General features: G+C 40.0%; 1 protein-coding gene and 1 long non-coding RNA gene across 3 annotated transcripts in view; one reads left to right on the forward strand and one right to left on the reverse strand.

Annotated features, from left to right (window-relative positions):
• Nucleotides 1-22,199, reverse strand: part of LOC136867329 (serine/threonine-protein phosphatase 6 regulatory ankyrin repeat subunit A) — a 205,624-nt gene that overhangs the window by 124,889 nt on the left and 58,536 nt on the right. The window contains exon 1 of one of the 2 annotated variants that reach the window (XM_068227073.1): nt 2,911-3,025. The exons of the other annotated variant lie outside the window; for it this stretch is intronic. The gene's annotated coding sequence lies outside the window, so the exon portion shown is untranslated. Of the gene's footprint in view, nt 1-2,910; nt 3,026-22,199 lie in introns of those variants that run through there. 2 annotated transcript variants of the gene reach the window in all.
• LOC136867328 (uncharacterized) lies at nt 20,185-21,922 on the forward strand. The gene is made up of 2 exons (XR_010859664.2): nt 20,185-21,626; nt 21,735-21,922. It is a non-coding gene; the product is annotated as an uncharacterized lncRNA (long non-coding RNA).

The raw sequence follows: 22,199 nt of genomic DNA on the forward strand, positions 1-22,199 counted from the left end.
TCCTTGTTAAGGAATTAGGAGATGGGAGCCGATTAGCTCGAGACATTAGTCCTATAAACCCCAACAGAGTTGTACCTCATATCGTGTCAAGTTCAAATGCTCAGAAAGATCGTGACCATACCACTGCAATCAAAGGGAAAATCAGAGCCTTGAAAAGAGACAGTCTTAAGGGCAGCATGTTTTCTTGTCCATTCTCTCGAGAGGAAGTTGCTACGGCTTTAAAAGATGTGAAATCAGGAAAATCCACTGGTTTCGATGGCATCCACTCAGAATTTTTAGTGCATGCTAGGGAGTATGCAATGATCTGGTTTGCAAAGTTCTACTTCTGTATCTTAGAAACAGGGTCCATCCCTCGATTTCTGAAACAGACAAAGATCATCGGCATTCTCAAACCAGGTAAATCTTGTAAAAATCCCCAAAGCTACCACCCAATTGCACTTGTGAGTGTGGTTTAAAAATTATTGGAGAGACTTCTTTACAACAGAATTGGCTCAGTAGTTCTTGGCCATCTACACATTGAACAAGCGGGCTTTCGCCCAAATCGAAGTTGCACAAACCAGGTTCTCTCTCTGACTACACATATTGAAGCTGGTTTTCAGAATCAACTTAAAACCTCAGTTGTGTTCGTGGACATTACTGCAGCGTACGATACAGTATGTAGACAAGGACTCTTCTACAAATTGTTTCGAGTAATACCTTGCAAGAAAAGCGCCAAGCTCATCGAAAACATCTTATAGACAGGATGTTTCGTATAATTTTGGGAAACAAGACAAGGAAAGGATCCTTAATAACGGTCTTCCTCAAGGATCGGTACTAGCACCTCTGCTGTTTAACTTATATATATCTGACTTACCGAAAAGAGCCTCTAAAGCATTTGGTTATGCGGATGACTGGGCATTTGCAAAGCAGGGCAAATCTATGGAGAACCCCGAAGATAGGCTGACAGCTGATCTCGCCACCTTAGATCAGTACTTTCGCAAGTGGAGACTTAGGCTAAGTTTGAGTAAAACTGAAGTCTCATGTTTCCCTCTCAACAATAAACTGGCCCAACGTGAACTTAATATAAAATTCCAGAACACTAGAGTTCCTTCACAACAGACACACAAAATACCTCGGAGTAACCCGTGACAGAACACTGTCCTTCAAGGAACATCTGAAGATGACAAAAGCTAAACTCTGGTCACGGAATAATATCAACCACAAACTGTGTGGCATCACCTGGGTCTTCTGCTTCGACCATACGAACTTCAGCCCTTGCCCTTGTCTTCTCAACTGCAGAATATTGCTCTCCAGTCTGGCCGAACAGCTGTTACACCAAAACTGGTTGAGGCACAGCTAAATCATACTTTGCGCATTATATCGGGAACCATAAAATCCACCCCCACTTCTTGGCTACCAGTTGTGGTCCATATTCCTCCACCTCACCTATGGAGAAAGAATGACTTGTTGCGTGAGCACCAGACGCTGTGGAGGAATTCCAATCTGCCAATTCATGGAGATATACCCAACGCCTTGAACAACAGACTTCGGTCCATAAATCCGCCAATAAGTACTGCCAAAATCCTGGTTGACAAATTCAGCCTGCAGCAGGATTGGATTCAAGAATGGACCCCTATGGCTCCAGCTCAGTATCAGAATTTCGCCTGTATTACAAGAATATCAAAAGGATTTGACCTACCTCGCAAAACCTGGACAACCCTCATATTGTATCTTGACAGACCATGGAAAATGCGCTGACTTCCTCTATAAATGGGGCAAACTTCCCTCCCCGGAACATAGCTGCGGTGCCTCTAAGCAAACAGTTCGTCATATAGTGGAACAGTGCCCCCTGAGTGCTTATCAGGGTAGCCCAAAAGACTTTCTTGACCCAGATCCTTCTTGCAGAGCTTGATGGTGAAATTGTAACCTACTTAGTGTATTGTGTACTTAATTTGTGATTGTGATTGTGTGTTTTAATTTTTAATGTCATACGCTAAATAAATAAATATGGATGCCCGGTTGGGACGCACTGAACTGCATTATATTATATCTACACTAAATGTTATATAACCTACAAAGTGCTATGCCAATGCACTTGGCGGAATACAACGTGAGTACGATTTCAATATGAAACAAGAAATCAAGAACTTGTCACCTAAGATATTGGAGAGTATGGCTGGGGTATGGTGACATTTGACATCAACCTCCAACTACAATCCATCTACCACTAAAGATCAATTCGATATGGTGTAGCGAGTTATACTGCATATGTTTGTTATCCCATTATTCAGACTAGCGCGATTACATACAAATTCAAGTAAAGGTTTTGTCTATATATATATATATATATACAGCGAGTTTGGCTTGTGGCAAAGGACGGAGAAAGTTCGAATACAGTGTTGATAGAAATGGTCGTCGTACCAGCTAATTTATTAAGCTTGTTATCATGACATGAAAATGCTGTGCGGGTTGTAAATAAAAAGAGATAAACAGTGTACCGGTATCTCTGATGTTGTAATTTCTTTATATTACTGAGGAGGTTAAGTTTGTAAGTATATATATATATATATATATACATATAAATGGACAATGTGTAATTTCACACGAGAATATAACCTTCCCAGAATGCCCTAATGCCTTTACTTTCAGTTCAACAAGTCATCAGGCTAGGAAGGCAAGTCGGGATCATCAGCATATGACCCCACCCTGGAGGATAATTTATTCTCATGGTTATTTCATGTTATGCATTATCAAATACACTGCCGCCCAATCGGTTTTCCTTTGTTAGCTCTGTTCCAGAACAGTGAATTAAATGTAAATGTATTGAGGAGTCCAGAAAGCTGTAGATGCTACTTGACTGCTACAGAAGTTTCGTTTACACAATGATAATAACGATAATCAGAATAATCATAATTGATGCATGAGCATTACCTTGTGTAGTGCAAGCTTAAAGTGGATGTCTGCAGTCTGAGTCCTAGTTAGCTGGTGATCACGTTGTGGAGATTGTGCACACTTCACGGGTATTCATCATTCTTCCCCAAAGCAGTTTTTCCAAACCTTAATGTGAAAAATACATAAAAACCACATAAAACAAAATTGTACGTAATATAGTTGCATGCACCTTTACAGTGAAACTGTAGTGACGTAAGATGGCAGCGACCGCAAGTTTCCGGCTTCATTAGCAGCAATGCAACGAGATACGGCGCTGCCTCCCTATTTGCTATACGTCTACGACATGTGATGACTAGACCCCGCATTATATGTAATTACATACCTGTTCCCAAACATGTAGCTACTAGAAAAACTTAAAAATATCGGCGAATCAGACTAAAAGGGTTATATTCCAGGAGTTTAAAGTTACACATTTTTACATATTTTGATGAATTATAAATACTTTGAAAAAATTAAATTTTATATATTTTGAAGGATATTGCGCATTTGAAAGAAAACACAATTCATTTTCACTACTTTTACATTGGTTTAAAACACTTGAAAATAGTTTTAAAAGCCTGTACATTTCCAACATCTAAAAATAATTTAATAACTTAAAATTAAATATTCTCCCAAAGAATCGCATCCCTTAGATATGTTGATGATGTATCGGTACAGTGTGAAGGGTGGATCAATGACATGTCGCTGCTATTGTGGAGTACCAAAATAGTTGGGGATGTGTGGGATCTGGTAAATGCAGCACGGGTAAAGTTTACGGAAGCTGAGATAGTTATCAATGGAATACTGTGTAGGAGGGATACTGACTGGTGGGTGATTGAGGATTTAAATGAGACTATGGACTGGGTATGTGGGAAACTGGGAGTGAGATTTCTAGATCCTAATGGGTGGATAGGGTATAGGGATATGCGCTGAGATGGCCTTCACTTAAACCGCAGTGGTACGTATAAGTTAGGAAATTTGTTTGGAAGGGTTATAGGGACGTACATTCAGGGAAATGGAGTGACCTATGGAGCGGTGATCAGGGTTCAGGGATCTGGAGGTCAAGTATGGATGACATAAAAATATTAGTGTTGAACTGTAGAAGTACTGTAAATAAAGAAACAGAATTAAGTAATTAAGTAGATGCCGCATATACTTACCAGATATTGTAATAGGAGTTGAATCATGTCTGAGAAATGATATAATGGATGCAGAAATTTTCTCACGGAACTGGAGTGTGTATCGTAGAGATAGGATAGGAATGGTAGGAGGAGGGGTATTAATTCTGGTGAAAGAAGAATTTGTAAGGTATGAAAAAGAAACATGAAATTCTAGGTGTAAGGCTCCTTTCTAAAGATATTAGGCAACTTGATATCTTTGGAGTGTACAGACCGGGAAAGGGTAGCGCTGACGCTGATTCAGAATTATTTGATAAGGTAATCAGCAATGTGAGAAACGACATACATTATAGCGGTCGATCCCGATTTATCAAATGGCAGTTGGGAAGGTAATGCGAACGACAGGAAGACTGACAAACAAATGGCAAATAAATTAATATGGGAAGGGCAGTTGATTCACAAAGTGATGGAACTAATAAGAGGGAAGAATATCCAGGACGTGGTGCTGGTAAAACCAAATGAGCTCTATAGAGAACCCCAAGTAAGAGACGGTATTAGGGATCATGAAGCTGCTTTTGTCGTAGTTAAAAATTAATGTGATAGAAAGGTCATAAAAGTAGAACTATTAGGCAGTACCAGTGACGCATAAAGCAGGCATGAGAGAGTTTTTGAAAAGTATATATGATCGGTGGAAAACGGTAAAAAAAAATGTAAACAGACTCAGGGATGGGTTTAAAGAAATTTTTGGGAATGTGAAAACAGGGTTGTATCTTTAAAGGGGGTAAGGAATGGTAAAGACCCACCTTATTATAATAGAGACATAAAGAGACTAAGAAGGAGGTGCAGATTAGAAAGAAATAGAGTTAGAAATGGCTGTGGAAGTAGGGAGAAATTGAAGGAATTTACTAGGAAATTGAATCTAGCAAAGAAGTCAGCTAAGGATAATATGATAGCAAGCATAATTAGCAGTCATACAAATTTTAGTGAAACATTGTAAGCTACGAAAAAATTAAAGATGACAAACATGAAATTCTGGGTGTAAGGCTATTTCTAAAAATATTAGGTAACTTGAAGTCTTTGGAGTGTACAGACCGGAAATGGGTAGCGCTGACGCTGATTCAGAATTATTTGATAAGGTAATCAGTAGAGTTTGTGATTTATAGCATTTGCGATAAATGTGAAATATGCCGAAACTTTGACAGAGTATGTACCTTCATCTTATATGACCCGTACGGGTGGTTTTTAGCGATTTCGAATTCGCGATAAAATGCGAAATTGGTTCAAAATGCGAAATTATACAATTTATGCGAAATAGATGCGAAACTCTCAGTTTTATACGAAATAAACATATATTGTTAAAAACTATGTATTTTTCTTAAAAATAAGATATAAATGTTGTTATTTATTTCAGGAGAAATAATTTTTACGGCGCCCATTGCGATCGTAAAGCGGTAACATGCTTTGACGGACACTTCCGTCTTGGTGCACGGAACATCTATAAGTTCATTATCGCAGTTAGCTGGTCGGAGAGATTTATTCTCTTTGTTTTGCAGCCTAACCGATTGATGTCAGATGATACCTGAAGCTATTTTCTCTGTGTAAATAGTAACTCTGAGCTGAAATACGGAAAATAAAAAGCACCTCATTTCGCCGCTCGTTGTAAACAATCATGGCGGCATCCAAGCGCGGCATGGATGAGTTTATTCGTAACTGGTTTGAAAATAGTGATGTTGAAAGTGGAAAAGATTTTCTGGAGAGTGAAAATACTTCTTCTTCTTCAAATGACAGTGATGAAAGTGATTCCGATTTCGGTTCCGAGATTATAGTGCCAATTGAAACTACGTGACAAAACTAGAATGCAACAAGAGCGAGTGAGAAGTCTAGTTTTCCTTTTTTTTACGTCGCACCGACACAGATAGGTATTACGGCGACGATGGGACAGGAAAGGCCTAGGAATGGGAAGGAAGCGCCCATGGCCTTAATTACAATACAGTCCCAGCACTTGCCTTGTGTGAAAATGGGAAACCACGGAAAATCATCTTCAGGGCTGCCGACAGTGGGGTTCGAACCCACTATCTCCTGGATACGAGCTCACAGCTGCGCGCTCCTAACCGCAAGGCCAACTCGCCCGTTGAGAATTCTAGTAAAATGATACTTGGAATTATGATCTTGTTGACAATAAGACTCTTTCTGTAACGTGTAAACCAGTTTTTGAAATTCACTCTATAGTGAGGAGGGGTTGGGTAATAATCCGAAAGAAATGGACTTAGGGAATGAATTTCTAACCCCACAGTTCTGGGATCACGTTACTAAGGAAACCAATACCTATGCCCCTACATTTCTTGCTAATTGATCTGCTTCCCTTGAAACCAGTAATACGAACAAAAACATTGGTTTCCTGTTACTATAGACGAGGTAAAAGCTCACTTTGCTTTGTGTATCCTTATGTAGCCTATGTGATTAATCAAATTTATGTTAAAGTGAAGAAAAATAAATAGTATATAAGGGAATATTTCCTTTCACAAGTAATGGCAGGCCAAACGGTTAAATCATTCAACGTGTGGAATTTCTTTCACTGGCTAAAGAGCACTGCAAAGACCAGTCAGTCAAACAGCAAATACACTTTCAAGCACCACGTTCATTCTCTTTGTGTGTTGACCCTTGATCTTAGTCGGTTATTCTTGACATTGGTGTTGAGTAGTAGTTCTGTTTAAAAGTACGGTAGCGATTTATTCTATTGTCTGTTAGCCATGGGTAGAAGCGAAGTGACGATCAAACAGCATGCCGAAAGTCACAAATCGGGACATTTTTATGTACGGATACAGATGGCCTATATTGATGTGCTGACTCTGCAATCAAAAACTTGAAGAAGAAAAAAATTGTTTTGCAAGCTTTCCTTTGCCTTGGCTGCACTTCTGTGCATTTGGGCCTCTACGGACAGTGTCAATGTAGAGTTTTCTTTTAGCAAGTACAACATAATTGTAACTGATAGGCGGTCTCAAATGAAGGAGGACACCTTTTAAATAATTGGCATGTTGTACTTAAATCATCATTGAAATTCCTCTTCCTTGTAGGTGTGTTGTACTGTGATAAATAAATACGTTCAGAATAGTATTTTTCACTTTGAAATTGTGTTTGTAAATTTGAAAATAAGCATATTCCTGTGTGTTCGTTAATACTTCTTGCAGTCTTATGTTGATATTTGTCTTATTTTCTATAGTGAATTCAAAATTGCATGTCGAGCAATGTGTGATTAAACAGTATGATTTTACTCCCAACTGTTGTGTGTGCAATTTAGCAAATTATGCCTATTTTTAACCAATTTGCTACAAAATGCTAAATTTGATTACTTTAGATGCTACAAAACACTAAATTTGAAAATCAAAACGCTAAATCTCTGATTTTTAAATGCTATAAACCACGAACTCTAGTAATTAGCAATGTGGGAAAAGACATAGATTATAGCGGGAGATCCCAATTTACCAAATGGCAATTGGGAAGGTAATGCGAACGACATGAAACATGTATAGGTACCTTAAGGCAGAAACAGGTTCCAAAGAGGACATCCCTGGAATCAAAATGAATAAAGGGAGTGTGTATGTGAGGATCTTCAAAAGGCAGAAGTATTCAGTCAGCAGTATGTAAATGTTGTTGGTTACAAGGATAATGTCCAGATAAAGGAGGTGACAAATACTACAGAATATTAAAATTTAAATATGTTAACAATGACATTTACAATAAGATACGAAAGTTGAAATCTAGAAAAGCAGCTCGAATTGATAAGATTTTTAGGGATATAGGGTTGGGATATAGTACCATATCTGAAGTATTTATTTGATTATTGTATGGTTGAAGAAGCTATACCAAATGAATGGAGAGTTGCTATAGTAGCCCATGTGTACAAAGGAAAGGGTGATAAACATAAAGCTGAAAATTACAGGCCAGTAAGTTTGACATGCATTGCATGTAAGTTTTGGGAAGGCAATCTTTCTTATTATATTAGACAAGTTTACGAAATTAATAACTGGTTTGATAGAAGGCAGTTCGGGTTTAGGAAAGGTTATTCCACTGAAGCTCAACTTGTAGGATTCTAGCAAGATATAGCAGATATCTTGGATTCAGGAGGTCAAATGGACGGTTTCGCGATTGACATGTCTAAAGCATTTGATAGGGTGGATCATGGGAGACTACTGGCGGAAATGAGTCAATTGGACTAGACAAAAGAGTGACTGAATGGGTTGCTTTATTTCTAGAAAATAGATCTCAGAGGATTAGAGTAGGTGAAACTTTATCTGACCCTGCAATAATTAAGAGGGGAATTCCTCAAGGCAGTATTTTTGGACCTTGATGTTTTCTTATATATATAAATGATACTGAGTAAAGAATTGGAATCAGAGATAAGGCTTTTTGCAGTTGTTGTTATTCTGTATAGAGTAATAAATAAGTTACAAGATTGTGAGCAACTGCAACGTGACCTCGAAAATGTTGTGAGATGGACAGCAGGCAATGGTATGATGATAAACGGGGTTAAACGTCAGGTTGTTGGTTTCACAAATAGGAAAAGTCCTCTCAGTTTTATTACTGCGTTGATGGGGTGAAAGTTCCTTATGGAGATCACTGTAAGTACCGGTACCTACTGTCGGCGCAGAAAGTATGTGCGGTCGAGTTTAAACGCTAATAAAATTTGAACCAGTCCATCATTCTAAAATATAATCACACCGTCGTAAAGCTTGTTCTATTCTGCGTTCTTTGGTGGTTTTTGCTTTTTTTATTATGTTTCTTGTGAAAGATATATTAGGCAGAATGCAAAAAGTACCTATTTTCTGGCCCATTTTTTGTAAACAAGAACTTTGTAGTACCATTGCATGAAAGAGCATTGTCCGATATTCATGAAATTTAGGTGGATTATGGAATGCTCTATTATAAATATACCGGTATATCTGAAGTTCAATTACTTTACACACTTTGGCAAAGAAGTTGTTATTGTTTTTGTAAAAGGCTGTCCGTTTGATAATGGGTGTTCTTCCGAAAATGAGATTGAGTTCATCAGAAAAGTCTGAAGTTTTTTGTTTCAAATCGCTGAATACCGAAAACCTACAATGTTTTCTATATTTTATACCGATTTCTATTTGAAACCACTGGCGTCAGCAATTTTTCAGCTGAGTCAGCACACGAGGTCATTGACCCCATGACGTGACGACCATGTGACCGTGACGTCACGAGCACGTGGCCTTGTTTGTAAACAATAGCACGTGCTTTTGACAGCTGTCGTCTTGACACACCCTAACCTCACATTTGAAGCACGTGGGCGCGGCTAACCTCACTGCTGCCATCTTACTTTTTCGCCACGTGGTGGGCACGGAATTGTATCAAGTGAACGTGGCTAACCTAACAGCCGTTATCTTGACAGGTCCTAATCTCATGCATTTGTTTTAGCTCGGAATTTTGAGTTTGTGTGCATGGCTAACCTCACTTCCCCCATATTGACAGGTCGTAACCACGTGCACTTGTTTTGATGCGGAACAAGGGAACGTCACTAACTTCACTGCTGCCATCTTGACAGTCCCTATTCTCACTGCTGTCATCTTAACTACGTGTGGAACGGAATTTGAAAAAGTAACAGCTGTTAAGATGACAGCTGCCATCTTGTCAGGTCCTAACCGCATGCACTTGTTTTGATGCGGAACAAGTGAACGCGGATAACCTCACTGCTGCCATCTTAACGACGTGCGGCACGGAATTTGAATAAGTGACAGCTGTCGTCATATTCTCAGGTACTAACCACGTGTACTTGTTGAACAAGTGAACGTGGCTATCCACACTGCTGCCATCTTAACTACGTGGCGCGCGGAATTTGAAAAAGTAACAGATGATAGCTACCATCTTGTCAGGTCCTAACCACGTGCACTTGTTTTGAACGTGGCTAATCTACTTGCTATTATCTTGACATGCCCTAACCACGTGCACTTGTTTGGCGCAGAACGTTTTGTAAAAGTGTGCGATCCCATAACCTCACTTCTATTATCTTGACGGGACTTAGCCACGTGCTTTTGTGTGCTGTGGAATTTTTTGAAAAAGGGAACGATCCCTAACCCTACTGCCATTATCTTGACAGGACATAGCCAGGGGGCCTAACCTCAGAAGATTAAGGCTAGCTGCCCTTCTCGACATGCCCTTTCCCCCGACACCGTCTAGGAGCGTATCCGACAGCTTAATCCCTCCTCCTCCTCCTCACAATTACGCAGGTCAGCACAATCCTTCCTCCTCTTCACAGTTACGGAGGTCAGCTCAATCCCTCTTCCTCTTCCTCCTTACAGTTATGGAAGTCAGCACAATCCCTCATCCTCTTTACAGTTTTGCCGTTATCGGACAGATGCCCCTCCTACGCTTGGTGGACCTCCCCCTCGGAGGAAGCCAAACTACACTGTTGCTAAGGCTTTACGTTTCCATCCGAAGCGTGACCTCCCATCCTAAACAACATAAAACATGTTGTTAATCTGTACAGGTTCAATCCTGTTACAGAGGACCGGAAAAAATGCATTGTACTGTGCGCCTCTAACAAGATCAATATTTTTTTGTAATTCGAACATATATAGTCTGTTGTTATCTTTAAAAAAAGATTTGAATAGTCATCATACATTCACATCACGTTCTGAACAGAAAATTACCTTGATTATAAATATATGTTAGAAGGAGGGTGCGCGGTATCCTGTTGATAAAAACAAGAGAAATTAACACGCAGGCGGATGATAGTTTTATTGTCAGATAACCATTGTTATTCTGACTTGCAAAAGTTTTCCTTTGAAAATACGAATCTTGCTTGTTATGAATACCGTTCATTTACCAAGAAGTTTCCGTCCCTAGCATTTGTTTGATGCACTCCTAGCATGTTCATGGTCACAAGGTTAACATTCTGCAAAGGGAGTCGGATAATAATTGTTATGCACCTACTACAACATTTGCTTGGTATTATCGCTGTTCATTTACAGTCGCAGCATTTGTTTGGGATAGTAGATGGGTAGCCAGTCTCTGTAACTAGATCTACTAAAAGCCCTTAACACTGTAACTCGCGCGGTGTAATGTTAATTAACTCATGTGTTACTGGTCTTATATCCGACTAATTACATTCGACAGGCTGAGCGGCTTGGTCGGTTAAAGCGCTGGCCCTCTGACCTCGATTCGATTCGATCCTGGCTCATTCCAATGATATTTGGTGGCGCATAAATATAACAGCCTTATGACGGTAGATTTACTAACACATGAACGAACTCCTGCTGGACAAATTTCCGTTACCTCGTCGTTATCTGTCTACAGCTTAGCAGATTCGATCCTGACTTATTCTAAAAACGCTGAAATAGAACAGTCATGTAACGATAAAATTACTAACACGTTAAAGAACTCCTGCGGGACATAATTCCGTCACCTCGACGTTATCTGTCTACAACTTGGCAGATTCGATCCTGGCTTATACTACAGGTATTTAATAGCGCACAAATACAACAGGCTTGTGACGATAAATTTACTAGCACGTTAAAGAACTCCTGCGGGACAAAATTCCGTTACCTCAACGTTATCTGTCTACATTTTAGCAGATTCGATCCTGGCTTATTCTAAAGACGCTGAAATGCAACAGTCATGTAACGATACATTTACTAACACGTTAAAGAACTCCTGCGGGACAAAATTGTGTTACCTCGACATTATCTGACTACAACTTAGCAGATTCGATCCTGGCTTATTCTAAAGGTATTTAGTAGCGCACAAATACAACAGGCTTGTGACGGTAAATTTACTAGCACGTTAAAGAACTCCTGCGGGACATAATTCCGTCACCTCGACGTTATCTATCTACAACGTAGCAGATTCGATCCTGGTTATTCTAAAGACGCTGAAATACAACAGCCTCGTAACGGAAAATTTACTAACACGTTAAAGAACTCCTGCGGGACAAAATTCCGTCACCTCGACGTTATCTATCTACAACTCAGCAGGTTCGACCTGGCTTATTCTAAATACGTTGAAACACAACAGCCTCGTAACGGAAAATTTACTAACACGTTAAAGAACTCCTGCGGGACAAAATTCTGTCACCTCGACGTTATCGTCTACAACTTGCCAGATTCGATCCTGGCTTATTCTAAACGTAGTTAAATACAACAGCAAATATCACGTCGTTTATTTCATCTTACTCCTCTGTTGAGGATGACATCAGAAAGGGCATTCGGTTGTTAAAAAAAAACCGTCTCACATGGCTAACTCGCTCAGTATCACGAAATTAATAGTCATTCTTGTCCTTGCAAATATAATACTGTTATTATTAATATTGTGTACCTCTTACCCGAAGACCCCGGGTTCGATTCCCATTTAACCTTTGCAAAGCTTACAGATAGCTACGCAACCCTAACCACGCGGCCAATTCGCTCGGTATAGGTGTGTTGCAATGACATTATCACATAATGCAACTAGAACCATAGAGTATAAAGATATCTGTATTATTACTCTAATTGCAAAGCCTACAGCTACACAATCCTAGCCGCGTGGCCAATTCGCTCGGTCCTAGGTGCCAACATGTTTTATCTGTTTAATTTGATAATATTTTCCTTGCTACTGTCTTGGACACTTCATAGTGTGTGCAGTGCAGCACACGAAGCGTGCATTATGCTGAATCGTAAAATACCTTTGATAAGCTCAACAAGATGTAGTGGAATGTGCCAGGGTTGACCAAGACGACGAGATTGAACTGTCTTCTTCGCTCCCGTTTGAAATAACAGAAATTAATAAATTGTGTCTATTTCTTGACGTGCGTTGGTGCAATAAGAAGGAAAGGCTGATTATCTATTTTTGTACTGGGGGCGTGTTGACATTAATTATGTAAATACGATATTCTGAGGTATTGAATAATAATAATAATAATAATAATAATAATAATAATAATAATAATAATAATAATAATAATAATAATAATAATAATAATAATACCGCCTCTGCCGAGTTTTCAACCCCCTATCTTGCGCCGCGCGTCTCTGCCGAGTTTGAACCCGCTGTCTTGCGATCCCGAGGTTGACACTCTTCTACTAAACCACAGTGGCAGGAATAATAATAATAATAATAATAATAATAATAATAATAATAATAATAATAATAATAATACCGCCTCTGTGGAGTTTTGAACCCACTATCATGTTGCGTCGCGCGCCTCTGCCAAGTTTGAACCCGCTATCTTACGATCCAGAGGCTGACACTCTACTACTAATCCACAGAGGCAGGAATAATAATAATAACAATAATAATAATAATAATAATAATAATAATAATAATAATAATAATCAGGGCCCGGATTTCAATGACATGTCATCTTTTAATTGGTGCGTCATAGATTATATACAAATCCTGTACATGGCCCCCAGATTATAGAAATGCGTATTTATTAAGTCATTTTTCGACATTTTTTGAAGTATTTGATTTTTAGGTCATTTTTTCGCTTTTTGCGTCATTATTTTGTCATTTTAAATATTTTATGTTTCTTATTGGTTATTTTTAAATAAGAATCCACTTTTACGACATCAACCAACCAGTTCCTATATCTTGACGTACTTGAAGGTTTACGTGAAGGTTCAACTTCGAGTTTCTGCACTCAGTTGTGAGCTGAGTACGTAGCTTTGTACATCCCTCACCTTTATGTCTTAACATGAGGTAAGAGCTAAGCTATTCTTGGGCGACCTTCAGACGAGGGCTAAGCCTTTATCCGTTCATCAGGGAAGTGTGTTCACAGTGTGACGTTAGCAGTGAGGTATTTCTGCCAGGGTACTCTATTTCCTTGTGCCTTCAGGTCAGTTTTAGCTGTACAGTTTGTAGATGTCAGTTATGTGTACCGGTAACCATTTCGAGTGCGTGTTAAAATGCCAAAGGTAAAACCATCCAAGGCAGGTCAGTCGAGACAAACTGTCTCTGAATTCGGGAAAGATACCTTTTCTACAGATGATGAAATACTATTCTGTAAAGTGTGTGAAGTTAAAGTGGCAGCAGCAAAAATATTCACTGTTGAACAGCACGTCAGTCGCGACAAACATGTGCGCGGTATTCAGAATATCAGCAGAAAGAAAAGTACTCAGCAGTTACTCATGCAAAACGCATCATCAAGCAGAGGTTCAACCTCAGCCTTTTTTAATGAACTGTGTGAAGTTTTTGTCACAGCAAATATTCCTCTTCATAAACTAACTGTTCCTAAATTAAGGCAGTTACTAGCACGGTATACAGGTCATTCCATTCCGGACGAATGTACGCTAAGGAAAAATTACATACCCCTCTGCTATGAAAAAACACTTCAAGGAATACGGGAAAGAACAAGCGGAAAGAAGATTTTTGTCTCAGTAGACGAAACTACTGATGTTGAAGGTCGTTACGTAGCTAATGTAATTGTAGGAACCCTGGAAATAGATAACCCCGGAGAAATATTTTTGCTAACTCCTGAAGTCCTTGTTACATCCAGAGACTAAATGGAATGCACCCACCAGATTTTGTACTCTTTGGTTTTGAGAACAGTTTTTTTTTGTACGGGAAATAACGATGAAAAAGTTGTTGTAAGTTTGTGGAAAATAATAAAAGTCATCACCTGTGTAACTATCTGACGAATTCCGTTATATCGGGTAGATTTTCGGGTTCGACGTAACATTAGTGGCGACCGTGACAGGATGTGAACAAAGCAGTAATTTGAAATGGATAAGTTGACTAAATCGCGAAAACCAATACGTGCGATGTTCACGAAAACATACGATGCGGTGATGGCGGAAACAGACCCCAACAAGGTAAGATTGCATTTTACTAAACTAGAACGACTAGAAAATGAACTCAAGGATGCCGATGAGAAAATATTAGAAGTGCTTCTCGACGACAGTGACGAAGAACGATACACAAATGAATACGACAAAGTGAATGAATATCGTCATAAAGTAGATGAAGCTCGTCAGAGAATGGAGTGTGTTGTATTAACACAACGTACAAATGAAGGAAATCAAATATCGAGTGATGGTTTCGTAGGTTTCTCACAGAAAAAGCTCAAACTGCCGAAAATCGAACTTCGAAAATTTTCCGGAGAGGTTAGGGACTGGTTAGGGTTTTGGAGTCAGTTTCGTCGAATTCATGACGACTCAGACATAGAAAAGGAAGATAAATTTCAATATTTGATCCAATGTACTGTTGAAGGAAGTAGAGTTAGGGAGGTGGTAACTAGTTTCCCTCCAACAGCTAAAAATTATGATAGTGCAGTTCAGTGCCTTAAAAGTAGATTTGGAAAAGAAGAATTACTCGTAGAATTTTATGTTCGTGAACTACTTGGACTTGTGATTCAAAATGTTTCTTCAACACAAAGACTAACTCTCCTAAAGCTCTATGATCGCTTAGAATCCCACCTTCGATCCCTTGAATCTCTGGGCATGACTGCTGATAAGTACGCAGCATTCTTGTTTCCGTTAGTTAAGTCATCTCTACCAGAAGACCTGCTGAGAATATGGCTTAGAAATTCTGTCCATCACCCTGTTAGTGACTCTACCGAGGATTTATACTGTGACAAACTCTCACAACTGATTGTATTCCTCAAGAATGAAGTGAAAGGTGAACAGAGGGTAGCACTTGCCCAAGGAGGATTTAATACAGCAAATCAGAAGCCTACAAAGCAGAAACCTAGGTTAAACGAAATGGAAAACATGGCCACTGCTAGTAGTCTGTTCACAGGAGACATTAAAGATCTTGGAAATGTATGTGTATTCTGCAGAAAATCTCATGAGAGCAAAGAGTGCTTCAGGGCACAGAAGATGACTCTAGTGGAAAGAAAGAATATTTTGATGAAAGCAGGGTATTGTTTTCAGTGCTTGAAACTTGGTCATGTTGCCAAGATCTGTAAGGGTAATGTACTGTGTCACTTCTGTGGAAAGAAACATGTTATTCTAATGTGCCCAACATTACCTTCAAATATTTTCAAGGAAAATGTGGAAGAAACACAAGACGAAAAGGAAGGTGCCAGTGCTACCTTGGGTAACCAAAACTGTAGTCAGGATGTTCTTCTGCAGACCTTGTTGGTGAAGATCACAGGAAGAAAAGGGGATCGGGTAGTAAGAGCACTCATAGATAGTGGATCACAACGATCATACATATTAAAGAAACTGGTAGATACCATCGGACTGGAACCGTCGGGATCTGAAAACATGATTCATGCTCTGTTTGGAGGAACTGAATCAAAAGAGTATCTACATTTTAATTATCAAATACAGTTGAGCAGTTTAGATGGCAGGTACACATGTAAGATCCCTGTATTGGATCAACCGATTATTTGTGGTACTGTCCCTAGAATCCAAAGTGGTCCTTGGATGAAAGAACTCGAAAAAAATAGAATCTTTCTCTCTGATTCTGGAGAAGGGACGCCTGAAATTGAACTTCTTTTAGGAGCGGACACCTACGGAACACTTCTCACTGGAAGAATAAAAAACATGGACTGTGGACCAGTGGCTGTTGAGACTCGACTTGGGTGGGTTGTTATGGAAAGGCTATCTCTGAACAGTCTCTCAGACTCATCCAGTATGGTGGTATCGTCGATGTTGACTTTGAACACTGCAATCACTGATTTATGGAAGTTGGACACCCTGGGAATTAGGGATCCTGCTGAGAAGACATCGAAGAAAGAAATAGAAATGGCTACCTTGAATCATTTTAAGAAGACTGTCTCAATCGACGAGGAAGGCCGTTACGAAGTCCATCTACCATGGAATGAGGTATCTGAGGAGCTCTGCGACAATTTGGAAATTGCTGAGAAGAGGTGCAGGACGACAACTAACAAACTGTTGAGTAGCAACAAGTATCAGGAATACAATGTTGTGTTTCAGGATTGGCTTCAAGAAGGGGTGATTGAAGAGGTACCCTTTCAAGACCTTGAGAATAAATGTCACTATTTGCCTCACAGAGGTGTATTCAAAGAAAAGTCAACCACACCGTTAAGACCCGTATTTGATGCTTCTTGCAGGGGGAAGGAAAGTCCATCTCTGAATGAGTGTCTGGAGAAAGGACCAAATCTGCTGGAACAAATTCCACCTATTCTGATCAGGTTTCGCCGTCGTGAAATTGGAGTAATTTCGGACATAAAAAGGGCCTTTCTGCAAATTTCTATTGCTCCTTCAGACAGAGATTTCTTGAGATTCTTATGGTGGGAGGATTCCTCCATGAAGAAATTCAAGATATTCCGACATCGACGAGTTGTATTTGGGCTGAAGTGTAGTCCATTCTTGTTGGCTGCTGTTCTTGATCTCCATTTAGAAAACAGCCCTCCTGAACTGCAAGAAACAGCACAACTATTAAAAAGCTCATTCTATGTCGACAACTGCGTAACATCCCTTCATTCAGAGGAGGATACGACCCAATTTGTTGAGAAATCTATGAAACTACTTTCAGGAGCCAGATTTGAACTACGTGGCTGGGAATACACCTCAAGGGGAAAAGAGAATACGTTTGAGAAGATTTCTCCTGTTCTTGGATTATTATGGGACAAGGAAGAAGATGTATTGTACTGTGATGTGAGGCCTCAGAATGAGACTGGATGTGTTACACGAAGAAAAATCTTGTCATCTGCTCAGAGGATTTTTGATCCCATTGGTTTTTCATGTCCTCTGACCTTATTCCCTAAACTTCTCATTCAGGATAGCTGGAATTCAAAGATGGGGTGGGATGATCCATTGCCAGAGGATGTACAGAAGAAGTTTAGAAAATGGGAAGCTGAAGTTTGGCGACTTTCTGAAGTGAAAATACCGAGACATTTCGTACTAAGCAGGTCTGAACAAATCTGGAGTTTACATACATTTTGTGATGCCAGTCGGAGTGCTTATGCTGCAGCTGTCTTCATACGAAGCTGTGCCGGTACTGAAGGGATTGTTTCTGTTCAGCTGGTCATGGCAAAGACAAGAGTTTCACCACTGAAGGAAATTTCAATGCCGCGATTGGAGCTCCTGGCATGCTGTATTGGTAGTCGACTAGCAAACTTGGCCAGAGAAAGTCTGAACTTGAACATCTCCGAGTTTTATTGGACGGACTCTTCAGCGGCATTGTACTGGATCAAGAGAGATGAGTCGTGGGGAGTATTTGTGAACAATCGAGTGAAGGAGATTAGATCTCTGACGAAACAAGAAGACTGGAGGCATGTTCCTGGGGAGCAGAATCCAGCTGACCTTCCATCTCGAGGCTGTTCCGTAGAAGTCCTGATAGACTCCAAATGGTGGGAGGAGCCCCACTGGTTGAAGTTGGCAGAAGGGGAATGGCCGACATCAGAAGTCAACGTGGATGATGACATCATCAAACAAGAGAGAAGAAAAATGTCTCCATCACTGATCAATTCCTCAGCGGAGAATGGAGATGCCTGGTACTTAAGAAGATTTTCCAAGTTTTTTCAAATTGTCAGGCTCATAGGATGGATACTGCGATTTGTTGGAAAATCATTGAAACGTAGCAGTTGTGAAAGCGGGGGTGATCTCTCTGCTTCAGAACTAGCACAGGCGGAGAGAAGGCTCCTGCGTCTTGTCCAGACAGGGGTTCTGGAAGAAACTGAAAGACGACGACTGAACTCCCTTTGCACCTTTGTGGACCAAGATGGTCTTCTGAGACTGAAGACTAAAATTGTTCAAAGAGAAGATGAGGAAAATTTTAGATATCCCGTTCTTCTGCCTTCCAATCACAAACTTGTAGAGATTCTAATCAGAGACTACCACATACAATATTCTCATGCGGGTGTTGGGGTGTTACTTAGAATATTAAGGGAAGAATACTGGATCTTAAGAGGTCGGAAGACAGTACGAAGGGTGATCACAAAATGTGTCAAATGTCGACGATTTGAGTCAAAGAAAATTGATGTAGAACCTGCTCCATTGCCAGAAGATAGAGTGAAAGATTCGTCCGTCTTCGAGGTCAGTGGGGTTGATCTTGCTGGGCCGCTGATTTTAAGGGGTGGAGAGAAAGCTTGGATTTGTTGTTTACTTGTGCTGTGTATCGAGCTGTACATATTGATCTGGTGTTAAACCTCTCCACAGAAGCATTTCTTCAAGGACTTAGACGATTTATTGCAAGGCGGGGACGACCCAGAGTTATATACAGTGACAATGGGACCAACTTCACAGGAGCTGTGAATTCCTTTGACTCTTTGGACTGGCATAAGATAGAAGAGGAAACATCTTCAAGGAGGATCCAGTGGAAATTCATTCCACCCACGGCTGCTTGGTGGGGTGGATGGTGGGAGAGGATCATTCAAATGGTCAAGAAGTTGTTGAAGAGGACATTGAGAAGAGCCTCTCTCACCTACGAAGAGGCTTTGACTGTCTTATGCGATGTGGAGTCTGTGGTAAATTCTAGGCCTTTGACGTACCTGTCTGAGGATCCAAGCGACTTAGTGCCACTGACTCCTGCAATGTTCCTGCAGGACAACCGGTCGATTGGAGTCCCTGATCTGGATTGCCTTGACAAGACTGATCTCAGAAGACGGGCCAAGTACCTGCAGCGTTTACGGGAGGAATTGAGGAAAAGGTTCCGTGATGATTACCTGAGCCTTTTAGTACATCCGCAAGTTAAAGGAAAGTGTCGAAGGATGCTAAAGATTGGTGACATTGTGTTAGTAGGCTCTGATCAAAGGAAAAGACTCGATTGGCCTTTGGGTAAAGTGATTGAGATGTTTCCTGGTAAAGATGGTAACACAAGAGTGGTTCGAGTGCAGACTGCTGGACGGGACATCATCAGGCCCATTCAACATTTGTACCCACTGGATATTACTTCATCGCAGGATACCTTACACGTGGAAGATGATGGAGATAATGAGCAAGAAAGTGTTATTTCTGCTGTAAAAGATGAACTGAAAACGAAAAGTGGACGTTTGGTGAAACTCCCTGCACGATATAGGACTTACGTTTTGTGATAAGTTCTTGTCTTGTTAAACTGTGAAGGTGAAATGACTGTCAGATTATTTTATTGGTTCATTTTGGTTTTCTGTTAACAGGAGAATAAAGAAAACCAAAAGGTGGGAGGTATGTTACATCCAGAGACTAAATGGAATGCACCCACCAGATTTTGTACTCTTTGGTTTTGAGAACAGTTTTTTTTTGTACGAGAAATAACGATGAAAAAGTTGTTGTAAGTTTGTGGAAAATAATAAAAGTCATCACCTGTGTAACTATCTGACGAATTCCGTTATATCGGGTAGATTTTCGGGTTCGACGTAACAGTCCTGGAATCTGTTAATCATTCTACAATATGTCGAATGTTTGACAGGGCCATGGTTCTGCTGTGGCCTGACGGTGTGAGGTACGATGACGTTTTACTATTCGTGACCGATGTCGCGCCTTACATAGTTAAAACTGGTAAAGCTATCAAAGTTTTTTTATTCAATAATGGTGCATGTAACTTGTCTAGCTCATGCTTTCCAGAGAGTGGCAGAAGATGCGAGGGAGAATTTTCCTGACATTGATAGATTTGTGTCGCAGGTAAAAAGGCAAGTATCAAGGCCCCATCGCGCAGGAAACTTTTTAAGTCACCAGCTTCCGATATCCCACTACCTCCACAGCCTGTAGTCACACGTTGGGGCACGTGGATTAGTGTGTGCGAGTACTACAGCGACAAATTTTTAGCAGTGAAGCGAGTGATAAACTCTCTAGAAGCCCAAAGCGCCAGGGCTATCGAAATCGCCCAAGAGATGTTTACAGCTGACGATGTGCAGGGTAAGTTGGCATACATTAAGGCAAATTTTAGCTCCCTGTCGTCAGCTGTTACACGACTTCAGGACAGAGGTGTGAGAATCGAACAAGCGACAGCTTTGGTGAGATTTGGAAAATGTGCGTGATGAAGTTGGCGAGTCGGTATTTCAGAAACTAAAATCTATTCTTGATAAAAACACAGGATACAAGGTTTTGTGCTAAGTCGTCCGGGTACTCACTGGGGAAGATTTCAGTAAAGTGGATATTGAAGAAGAGCTGTCACCAAGTGATTTAGTGCACTTCAAGCACGCACCCCTCGGAAACTAAAATCTGTTCTTGATAAAAACACAGGATACAAGGTTTTGTGCTCAGTCGTCCGGGTACTCACTGGGGAAGATTTCAGTAAAGTGGATATTGAAGAAGAGCTGTCACTAAATGATTTAGCGCACTTCAAGCACGCACCCCTCGGAAACTAAAATCTGTTCTTGATAAAAACACAGGATACAAGGTTTTGTGCTAAGTCGTCCGGGTACTCACTGGGGAAGATTTCAGTATAGTGGATATTGAAGAAGAGCTGTCACTAAGTGATTTAGCGCACTTCAAGCACGCACCCCTCGGAAACTTAACTCTGTTCTTGATAAAAACACAGGATACAAGGTTTTGTGCTCAGTCGTCCGGGTACTCACTGGGGAAGATTTTAGTGTAGTGGATATTGAAGAAGAGCTGTCACTAAGTGATTTAGCGCACTTCAAGTACGCACCCCTCGCATCTGTGGACGTCAATAGGAGTTTTTCGATGTACAAGAACATTTTGGTCGACAATCGACGTTCTTTTACCTTCGAGAATCTACGGATGGTCACAGTTCTATACAGCAACACGGTCTGAGGTAAATATTAAAACCTACATAATATGGCATTATATATAGCTTTGCAGTTATATCTGCAACCGACGGCGATTACGATTATCTTTACAGGAACGTTGTTTTCCTTTTCAGATCATTTCTCTTTGCGGAGAACCTGGTGTCCGAAGATCTTCGTACCGGTACATTTTTTTTCAAAGGAAAACCGAGATTCCAAAACAAAGAACTGACATATTGCTATGTCAATATTAGAGAAAATATCAATATTGTTCGTATCTAGAAATGTGTATAATTTAGTTTCAAACAATAAATACTTGAGATTTTTAGGTCTTTTTTGTTCATTTTTAGGACATTATTTTATTATTTTAAGGTCATTCTAAAGGCCATCTTTTAGCATTTTAGGTCAACAAAATTTGGGCCTTGTAATAATAATAATAATAATAATAATAATAATAATAATAATAATAATAATAATAATAATAATAATAATAATAATACCGCCTCTGCCGAGTTTTGAACCTGCTATCTTGCGTCGCACCAGTTTGTAAGCTTGTATTCAGTAGTAGTGATTATTGTTTTAAGAGGAAGTACATCTGTTAG

Source organism: Anabrus simplex, chromosome 3 (genome assembly GCF_040414725.1).
Source record: "Anabrus simplex isolate iqAnaSimp1 chromosome 3, ASM4041472v1, whole genome shotgun sequence".
Classification (NCBI taxonomy): Eukaryota; Metazoa; Arthropoda; class Insecta; order Orthoptera; family Tettigoniidae; genus Anabrus; species Anabrus simplex.